Raw genomic sequence first — 9,576 nt, 5'->3', positions numbered from 1 at the left:
TAGCCCCCAAGTAAGCTGGCTTAATTCTCGAAACCATATAAGACACCCATGTTTGAACCGTGCAATTGTGGTAACTTTGGTCCTCTTTGGCTTATTAGTACCCAGTTTTGAAACAAGTGCAGCGTGGCGACTTATGCTCTTTGGTACTGATAGCGTCCATGCTTGGACGACTCATAGAACAATAAAGACTCATGCTTTCAAGAAGCTGAAACGGCAAAGGACCCCGAGTTTCGTGGGTGTCGGCTTTATTGCTTTATAAATAAAAGATTACAAGGTCTGAGATTTGCAGAAAAGAAAGGAGCCCATGGCTCTAGGTGTAGTAAGGCCGCAAGTGGGCTATATTCCATGGCGAGTTGTCTCAACCTCTGCAGTTGGCCGATCAGGGCGAAGATCCACCAAGTAGCATGAACTGTTTCGACGATTCTTGCTCATGACAAACGGTCCTTCCCATGGAGGTGATAACTTATGCATACCAATGTGCTCTTGAATCAACCGGAGCACTAAGTCGCCCTCTTGAAAAGTCCGGCTCTTGACGCGGCGGCTGTGATAGCGTCGCAAGTCATGTTGATGGATCGCCGATCGTGATGCAGCCAAGTCTTGCTCTTCCTCCAAAGCATCCAACAAATCTTGTCATGCCAACTCGTTGTCCTGTTCCACATAGGCGGCGACTCATGGTGAATCGTGCGTGATGTCACTTGGCAAAACTGCCTCTGCCCCATAGACCAGAAAGAAGGGAGTAAAACACGTGGAGCGATTTGGGGTGGTTCTGATACTCCATAACACCGAGGACAACTCTTCAACCCAACATCATGGAGTACGCTCCAGAGGCACCATAAGCCGGGGCTTGATTCCTTGCAATATTTCCTGATTCGCCCTTTCTGTCTGTCCATTAGACTGGGGGTGTGCGACTGCAGAAACGTCAAGCTGGATATGCTCTCGACCGCAAAACTCTTGCATTGCGCCCTTTGATAAATAAGTACCATTGTCACTAATGATACTATGAGGGTATCCAAACCGGAAGATCAACTTTTTCAAGAATTTGACAGCCGTGTCTGCATCACAGCTACTAACGGGTTCCGCTTCAACCCACTTAGTGAACTTGTCAACCGCCACCAATATGTAAGTCTTTTTATTGGATGAAATTTTGAAAGGACCAACCATGTCCAGCCCCGAGACCGCAAATGGCCAAGTAATTGGAATCATCCGTAATTCCTGAGCCGACACGTGCATCTGGCGTCCAAATTTCTCGCAACCATCACATCGGCGAACTATATCTTCAGCATATGCATGAGCCGTCAACCAATAAAACCCATGCCTAAAGGCTTTGGAAACCAGGGAGCATGACCCGGCATGATGACCACAGTCGCCTGCATGAATTTCATTGAGAATCATACATCCTTCCTCGGAAGAGACACACCTTTGAAATACCCCTGAAGTACTTCGCTTATGCAACTCGCCGTTATGTATGACCATAGTTTTTTATCGACGGACCATTTGGCGAGCCAATAACTCATCCGTGGGTAACTCGCCTCGCGTGAGATACGCCATGTAGGGAATCGCCCAATCCGGGGTAGCACGAAGAGCCGCCACAAGTTGAGACTCGGGGTCCGACACCGCCAAATCTTCCTCTGAAGGTAGACTTACCGAGGGGTTATGTAACACATCCAAAAAGACATTGGGGGGAGCCGGCTTACGCTATGAACCGAGGCATGAAAGAGAATTTGTTGCTTCATTGAGTTGCCGGTCGATGTGATCTACTTGATAACCATGAAAATGACCCGCCACGTCCGACACAGCTCGCTTATAAGCCGCCATCAAGGGATCTCTGGAATCCCAGGTGCTGGAAACCTGCTGTGCCACTAGATCTGAGTCGCCCAAACATCTGACTCGGGTGAGGTTCATCTCTTTGGCGAGGCGCAGTCCATGGAGCAGATGTTCATACTCTGCTGCATTGTTCGTACACGGAAACATGAGTCGGAGGACATAGCAAAATTTGTCACCTTGAGGCGAAGTTAACACCACACCAGCCCCCGAGTCTTCCAACTGCCTAGATCCATGGAAATGGATGGTCCGGTATGTGTGATCGGGCCTATCTTCTGGAATCTGCAACTCGGTCCAGTCGTTGATGAAATCCACCAGTGCTTGAGAGTTAATGGCCGTACGGGGAGTATATCGCACGTGATGAGGTTCTAACTCGATGGCCCACTTAGCAATTCATCCAGTCGCTTCTCGATTTTGTATAATGTCACCAAGGGGGCCAGAACCGACCACCATGATGGGATCCTCTTGGAAGTAGTGCTTCAGCTTCCGGCTCCCCATAAACACCCCAAAGACCAGCTTCTGCCAATGCGGGTAGCGTTGTTTGGAGAGGGTCAGGACTTCGCTAATAAAATATACTTGTCGCTGAGAATTAGCCGCGATGTACAAGAGCATAGGATCTTTGCCCATCGGAGCAGCCAATACTGGCGGCTTAGCCAGTTGTTGCTTCAGGGCTTCAAAGGCTTCGTTGGCTTCATCCATCCACACGAAACGATCAGTTTTCTTGAGTAACTGATAAATAGGGATGGCTTTCTCCCCAAGGCAACTTATAAAGCGACTTAGAGCCGCGATACGACCCGCCATGCATTGAACTTGATTAATATTGGCTGGCTTGCCTAACGAAGTGATTGCTTCAATTTTGTCTGGGTTAGCTTCAATGTCGTGTTCTTACACCAGAAAACCCAATAACTTTCCTGCAGGAACACCAAACACACACTTGGTGGGGTTAAGCCTCATCTGGTATACGCGCAAATTGCCAAAAGTCTCTTTGAGATCCTCCAAGAGCGACTGTTTCTTCTGAGATCTGACTACGATGTCGTCAACATAAGTGTGGACATTACGTCTGATCTGGTTATGCAAACAATTCTGGATGCAACGCTGATAAGTCGCCCCCGCACTCTTGAGCCCGAACGGCATAGACACGTAACAGAAGGCTCCGAAGGGGGTTATGAAGGACATTTTCTCCTGGTCTTCCACAACCATCTTGATCTAGTGGTATCCTGAGTAAGCATCCATAAAGCACAAACGCTCGCAACCCGCCGTCGAGTCAATGATTTGATCAATGCGGGGAAGGGCGAAGGGATCCTTTGGACAAGCTCTGTTGAGGTCGGTGTAGTCGATGCACATGCGGAAAGTGCCGTTCTTTTTTAGCACCAGGACCGGGTTAGCCAACCATTCAGGATGAAAAACCTCGATGATGAATCCGGAGGCCAAAAGCCGGGCGACTTCCTCTCCAATTGCCTTACGTCGTTCCTCATTAAACCTGCGAAGATACTGTCGAACTGGCTTTACTTTGGGGTCAGTATTAAGATGGTGCTCAGCGAATTCTCTCAGTACACCTGGCATGTCAGAAGGTTTCCACGCAAAAATGTCCCGATTCTCATGGATGAATTCGATGAGCGCGCTTTCCTATTTGAGGTCCAGACCTGTCCCAATAGTGAACTGCTTGGTTGAGTCGCCAGGCGTGAAGTATATCACCTTGGTTTCATCTGTTGGTTTAAACTTGAGGGCGGCTCAGAGTCAATTGTTGGCCTCTTGAGCGGCGTCATATCCGCCGGGTCAACATTGGCTTGGTGAAATTTGAGCTCCTCGGCCGCGCAAGCCGTCTCGGTGTAAGCTGCGTCTCCTTCCTCGCACTCGTGGGCTATTTTCCTGTCTCCATTGATAGTGATAGTCCCCCTAGGGCCAGGCATTTTGAGCTTGAGATAAACATAACATGGGCGAGCCATGAATCGAGCGTAAACCGGCCTTCCAAACAATGCGTGGTAAGGGCTCTTGATTTTGACCACCTCAAATATGAGTGACTCGCTCCTGTAATTGGACTCTGTGCCAAAAGCCACGTTAATTTTAATCCGCCCAATTGGATACGCCGACTTACCCGGAACCATGCTATGGAAAACCACGGATGATGGCATTAAGTCCTTTTCTGAAAAGTTCATCCTTCGAAAGGTATCGAAGTATAAGATGTTTATGTCGCTGCCACCATCCATAAGGATTTTGGAAAGGGTGTATCCTCCGACTTGGGGAGCCACGACCAAAGCCAAGTCACCAGGGTTGTCAACTCGGGGCGGGTGACCTTCCCTACTCCAGGTGATGGGCTGCTCGGACCAATGGAGATACCTACGAAGTGTCGGCTTAGCCACGCTGAAATTTCTATGTTTCACCTTCTCGTCCCATTTGCAAGTGCTGGTGGTGAACACATGATACTGTCCACTGTTCAGCTGTTTAGGGTTATTCTGAAAACCGCTATTATCATCCTGTCGTTGGGGATCTCCTTGCGGGGGTTGCTACCTCTTGAGATTGCGTTGGTCTTTTCCTTGAAGAGGAAAGGGTGATGCAGCACAGTAGCAGTAAGTATTTCCCTCAGTTTGAGAACCAAGGTATCAATACAGTAGGAGTATCAAGATGAGGCACCAATGTACCTGCGCAAAAACAAACAAACTTGCACCCAATGCTATAAAGGGGTTGTCGATCCCTTCACAATTATTTGCAAGGTGAGATCTGAACGTGGAAAGTGCAACAAAGTAAAAGTGTAGATCTGAAAATATGATGTGAAGTAGACCCGGGGGCCATAGTGTTCACTAGAGGCTTCTCTCATGATAGCAAGTATTACGGTGGGTGAACGAATTACTGTCCAGCAATTGATAGAATTGCGCAAAGTCATGATGATATCTAAGGCAATGAACATACATATAGGCATCACGTCCGAGACAAGTATACCGATACTTTCTGCATCTAGTACTATTACTCCACACATCGACCGCTATCCAGCATGCATCTAGTGTATTGAGTTCATAACAAACAGAGTAACGCCTTAAGCAAGATGACATGATGTAGAGAGATAAATTCATGCAATATGACATAAACCCCATCTTTTTACCCTTGATGGCAACAACACGATGCTTGCCTCGCTACCCCTTCTGTCACTAGGTGAGGACACCACACGGTATGAACCCAAAACCAAGCACTTCTCCCATTGCAAGAATTATAGATCAAGTTGGCCAAACGAAACCAACAACTCGAAGAGAATTACAAGGATACAAAATCATGCATATAAGAGATCAGAGGAGACTCAAATAATATTTATAGGTAATGTGATCATAAATCCACAATTCATCGGATCTCGACAAATACACCGCAAAAGAAAGTTACATCGGATAGATCTCCATGAAGATCATGGAGAACTTTGTATTGAAGATCCAAGAGAGATAAGAAGCCATCTAGCTACTACCTATGGACCCGAAGGTCTATGGTGAACTACTTACGCATCATCGGAGAGGCAAAGGTGTTGATGAAAAAGCCCTTCGTGTCCGAATCTCCCCTCTGGCAGGGCACCAGAACGATCCCCAGATGGGATCTTGCGGAGACAGAAGCTTGCGGCGGTGGAAAAGTATTTTCGTGGCTCTCTCTGGTGGTTTTGGATTTTTAGGGAATTTATAGGCGGAAGAGGTAGGGCAAAGGAGCCACGGGGGGGGGGGGGGGGGGGGACAAGCCTGCTAGGCGCCCCCAGGCCGCAGCTAGGGTGCTTGTGAGCTCCCCCGAGGTCCTTTGCCTTGGTTCTCAAGTCCCCTGCGTATCTTCTGTTATGGAAAAAATCATCCCGCGGGTTTTATTCCGTTTGGACTGCGTTAAACATTCTTCTCTGAAAAAGGTCAAAAACACGGAAAAAATAGAAACTAGCACTTGGCACTGAGTTAATAGGTTAGTCCCAAAAAATATATAAAATAGCATATTCATGCATACAAAACATCCAAAGTTGACATGATAATAGCATGGAACCATCAAAAATTATTGATACATTGGAGACGTATCAAGCATCCCCAAGCTTAACTCGTGCTTGTCCTCGAGTGGGGAAGTGATAAAGACTGAATTTTTGATGTGAATGCTACCTAACATATTTGTCCTTTGTAACTTCTTTCTCGTGGCATGAATGTTCAGATCCGTAAGATTCAAAACAATAGTTTACTATTGACATGAAAACAATAATACTTCAAGCATACTAGCAAAGTGATTATGAACTTTTGAAGTAACAAAGCCAAAGAAAGTTATCCCTACAAAATCATATAGTCAGGCTACGCTCCATCATCCCCACACAACGAATTTAAATCATGCACAACCCCGGTATTGGCCAAGTAATTGTTTTCGCATCTTACTTTCTCAAACCTTTTCAACTCTCACGCAATACATGTGCGTGATCCATGGATATAGCACTATATGTGGAATAGAGTGTGGTGGAGGTTGTGAGGCAAACAAAGGAGGAGATGGTCACATCGACTCGGCATATCAATGGGCTATGCAGATGCCCATCAATAGATATCAATGTGAATGAGAAGGGATTACCATGCAATGGATGCACTTAGAGCTATAAGTGTGTGAAATCTCAAAATGAGAACTAGTGGGTGTGCACCCAACTTTCTTGCTCACGAAGACCTAGGGCAATTTTGAGGAAGCCCATCATTGGAATACACAAGCCAAGTTATATAATGAAAATTCCCACTAGTATATGGAAGTGTCAAAACAAGAGACTCTCTATCATGAAGAACATGGTGCTATTTTGAAGCACAAGTGTGGAAAAATATAGTAGCATTGTCCCTTCTCTCTTTTTCTCTCTCTTTTTTTGTTTGGGAACTTTGGCCTCTTTTCATATTTTTTTTGGTGGGCATCTTTGGCCTCTTTTTTTTATTTCCTCACATGGGACAATGATGTAATAATGATGATCATCACTCTTTTTCAATACTTAGAACAATGATGACTCTATCGGAAATGCCTCTGGCAGTGTACCGGGATGTGCAACGATCTAGCTTAGCATATGACGTTGAAACATCTCTCTAGCTATCTTACGATCATGCAATGGCAATATGAAAGTGAAGGTACAAGTCATGAGACGGAACGGTGGGAGTTGCATGGAAATATATATCGGAATGGCTATGAAAATGCCGTAATAGGTAGGTATGGTGGCTGTTTTGAGAAAGGTATATGGTGGGTTTGTGCACCGGCAAAAATTGCGCGGCACTAGAGAGGTTGGAAGTGGTGGAAGGTGAAAGTGCATCTATACAATGGACTCACATTAGTCATGAAGAACTCATATACTTATTGCGAAAGTTTTATTAGTAATCGAAACAAAGTGCTAAACGCATACTCCTAGGGGAAGGGTTGGTAGGTGTTAACCATCGCGCGATCCCGATTGCCACACAAAGGATGATAATCAATAAATCAATTATGCCCCAACTTCCTAACATAGCAGTTCACCATACGTGCATGCTACGGGAATTACTAACTTCAACACAAGTATTTCTAGATTCACAACACCCTACTAACATAACACTAATATTACCAAATCCAAATCTCAAAACTTAATTGTTAGGAATCAAACTTCTCTTACTAATCAATGCACTTGAATATGGAAGTTATTATTATATCCTCTTTGGATGACTACCATCTTTACGACTACTTTCATAGCACAAGCCAATTACCAAGTTACTTAGAGAGAGCACTCTCAAAAAGATATAAGTGAAGATCGAGAGTTTTTATTTCTACAAAATATGACACTGCCGTGCTCTACAAAGATTTAAGTGAAGCACTAGAGCAAAATTATCTAGGTCAAAAGATATAAGTGAAGCTCAATGAGTATTCTAGCAAATTCACGATGAGTGCATGTCCCTCTCAAAAAGGTGTGCAGCAAGGATGATTGCGACAAAACAAAAAGAAAAGACTCCTATAATAAACGACGCTCCAAGCAAAACACATATCATGTGGTGAATAAAAATATAGCTCCAAGTAACGTTACCGATGGATTGAAGACGAAAGAGGGGATGCCTTCCCGGGGCACCCCCAAGCTTAGGCTTTTTGGTGTCCTTGAATTTGGCTTGGGATGCCTTGGGAATCCCCAATCTTAAGCTCTTTCCACTCTTTATCCGATTGTCCATGAGAACATCACCCAAAACTTGAAAACTTCACAACACAAAACTTAAACAGAAACTCGTGATATCATTAGCATAAGAAAACAAACTACCAACTCTTTAGGTACTATAGTCAACTTGATTTCTATTTAGATTGATGTTATACTACTGTATTCTCACTTTTCCATGGCTAGTACCCCCCGGTACTATCCATAGTTTCATCAAAATAAGCAATCAACACAACAAAAAACAGAATCCGTCAAAAACATACCAGTCTGTAGCAATATGTATACTTCATATACTTCTGGTATCCCAAAAATTCTGAAAAATTATGAAAATTAGGGCAATTTGCATATCAACCAGCAGAAAAAAGAATCAACTCAAAAGCTTCTTCTGGATAGGAATTAAAAATATTTTTGTGAGCGCAAAGTTTCTGTCTTTTTCAGCATGATCAAACAACCATCAACAAAACTAATCATAAAGGTTTTACTTGGCACAAACACAAAAAGAAACACAAAAAACACAATCATAATAGAATTATGATGGTTTGGAAACAAAAAAACAGAAAGCAAAAAGCAAAGGTAAATTCATTGGGTTGCCTCCCAACAAGTGCTATTGTTTAACGCCCTTAGCTAGGCATAAGGCGAAAGAATCAAGTATCGTCGTCTTTGGTGCTCAAACCATAAGTAGCCCTCATCATGGATTCATAAGGCAATCTTATTTTCTTTCTAGGAAAGTGTTCCATGCCCTTCTTTAATGGAAATTGAAATCTTATATTCCCTTCCTTCATATCGATGACAGCACCCGTAGTCCTAAGGAAAGGTCTACCAAGAATGATGGGACATGTCGGATTGCAATCAATATCAAGCACAGTGAAATCTATGGGTACATAGTTCCTATTTGCAATAATAAAAATATCATTGATCCTTCCCATAGGTTTCTTAATAGTAGAATCCGCAAGATGCAAATTAAGAGAGCACTCATCAATCTCATTGAAGCCTAGAACATCACATAAAGACTTTGGAATAGAGGAAACACTAGCACCCAAATCACACAAAGCATTGCATTCATAGTTTTTAATCTTGATTTTGATAGTAGGTTTCCACTCATCATGACGTTTTCTAGGAATAGATATCTGCAACTCAAGTTTCTCTTCAAGAGATTTCATCATAGCATCAACGATATGATCGATAAAGGCCTTATTTTGGCTATAAGCATGTGGAGAGTTTAGCATGGATTGCATTAAGGAAATACATTCAATCAAAGAGCAACTATCATAATTGAATTCCTTGAAATCCAAAGTAGTAATTTCATTACTACTCAAAGTTTTGATATCCTCTACTCCACTTTCTGTGCTTTTAGCATCAAGATAAATAGACTACGAATAATTGGGGCGTTTCTCAACCAAAGTGGATCCATATCCAGCCCCATCATCATTAGGATTGACATTAGAAAACAAGGATCCAATAGGAGTCACACCAAGCACTTTAAGATCTTCGTGATTCTCATCATGAGAACACGCCTTTTTAAGCCATTCATGTCTAGCACGAATTTGGGCGGTTCTTTCTTTACTCTCATTCATGGAAACATGCATAGCTTTCAAAGTTTCATCCATATTAATCTTGGGAGGAGCACATCT

This window comes from Hordeum vulgare, chromosome 3H, assembly GCF_904849725.1.
Source record: "Hordeum vulgare subsp. vulgare chromosome 3H, MorexV3_pseudomolecules_assembly, whole genome shotgun sequence".
Taxonomy (NCBI): domain Eukaryota; kingdom Viridiplantae; phylum Streptophyta; class Magnoliopsida; order Poales; family Poaceae; genus Hordeum; species Hordeum vulgare.
The sequence above is the reverse complement of the archived record's forward strand: the minus strand, read 5'-3'. Positions refer to the sequence as shown.